The sequence below is a fragment of the Octopus bimaculoides genome, chromosome 15 (genome assembly GCF_001194135.2).
Source record: "Octopus bimaculoides isolate UCB-OBI-ISO-001 chromosome 15, ASM119413v2, whole genome shotgun sequence".
In the NCBI taxonomy this organism is placed as follows: Eukaryota; Metazoa; Mollusca; class Cephalopoda; order Octopoda; family Octopodidae; genus Octopus; species Octopus bimaculoides.
Window position 1 is genome coordinate 35,222,395 of NC_068995.1, and position 2,195 is coordinate 35,224,589.

Genomic DNA, 2,195 nt, shown 5'->3' on the forward strand with positions numbered 1-2,195 from the left:
ATATATATATACATATATATGTATATATATACATATGTATGTATGTATATAAATATAAATTTATATGTGTATATACATACATATGGCAAGACGAAAATGGAGGGAATCCAGAGGTAGTATTCATCAGTTATTAGACATTATATTATGTCTATATATTCATTTATTTTAAACAGTTCAAATAATATATAAATACATGTGTAACGTATTAGTAATTTCTTGAAGAGAGAAAGAGGAGCAATTTCTTACAGCTGTTTCAGCCATGAGGTCACAGTGTCCCATATGTTATTTCCATCTTTTCAGTGTATTGTAGTAATCTGTTGATAAAATCAGTGAACTTGAGTATGCCTCTAGGCTTCGTCAAAGTGTTCATAGGGTTAAGTTATGCATATATAAATATATATGTACACACACACACATATATATATATAGATATACGTTTAAATATAAACATACACACCCATATATACATACATACATACATACATATACATACGCACATGCATGTACATACATAAAACAGAATTAGTTAGTAAGTGTAGTACAATATTCTTTTTAGAGCATGATTAAAAAGAGAAATAGAAATAACTTAATAGAAGAAAATAATGGAGTTTGGGAGGGGTACAGTTTTTTTAGAACTGAAAATGCACTTAGTAGAAATGCATATATATACATGCATACAAATATAGGTACATACATATATACATATATATACGCATATTTACACACACACATATTTCATGCGTTAGGTAAGGTGTATTCCTGCAGGGATTCGTATTGTCCTTGCATATAAATAAAAGCATCAATGAATGAATGGACAAATGTACACACATAGATATACGTATACATATACATAAATATATGATGTGTTTATAGTTGAGGGCCTAAAATCATGGTTACCATTATGAGGTGAAAGTTTATATCAGTAGTTATGATAGCAGTTGGTACTAAATTAGTAAATGCATTAAATCTCCGGTCAGTTAACAAGATATTGTATTATCTTCCGTTGTTTTCCCCGTTATTGTATAGTTAACAAGTTGCTGAAACCCTATAGGTAATAGGGAAGGGGTTGTGGTCATTCACGCAATCTAATTGATTAGCTAATTTATTTGGAAGGCCATGATGCTGCTATGGTTAACAGATAACAGAAACAAACTATATAAAAATTATATATGCATGAAAACATAGAAACAAATAATTCATATTTAACTATGGGTAGATATGAGAGTAAAAATTGATACTGAGACTTGATTCGATTAGATTAAATTAAATTAAATTAAATTATATTAAATTAAGATTTATAGAAGTAAAAAGATGATGAGCGTATAGATTAGTGCATATAATATAATAGGTTATAGTGATATGGCGATGGGATGTGGTTTTTAGATTGTTTACGAGAAATAAGGTGTTATAAATGTATGATACCGTATACTATTATAAATATGTAAACGTGTATCCGTCAAATTAAGAGGATTAAATGTGCATTAACAAGGTGTATGAGCAATCAGGGGGAAATTCTATGATGGAAATTATAAATAAATTTTTTTATCAATGGATAAGATATTAGAAGAGAGTACGTAAGTTATTTTTCCTAGTTGTACTTCATCGTTAAACTATGCTTATAGTATAATATATTTCATCAGACACAACACATTAATTGCAAGACGTTATGCAATAGTGTTGAGTTGTTCAATTAATCATATATATATAAATACACACACAAAGACAAACACACACGCGCACACACACACTCACTCACACACACACACACACACACACACACGCACATATATATATATATATGTGTGTTTGTGTGTGTATGTATATACATATCTATAAATATATATATATACATATATATGTATATATATATATACACATACATATAAATGTGTAGATATATACATATAAACATACATATAAATGTATATATATATATATATATATATATATATATATACAGATCTCTCTCTCTCTCTCTCTCTCTATATATATATATATATATATATATATATACACATATATGTATATACACATACATATATATGTGTATATATATACATATATATGTATATATATATACACATACATATATGTGCGTATATATACATATACATGTATATATATATATATATATACACATACATATATATGTGTATATATATATATATACACATACTTATATATGTGTATATATA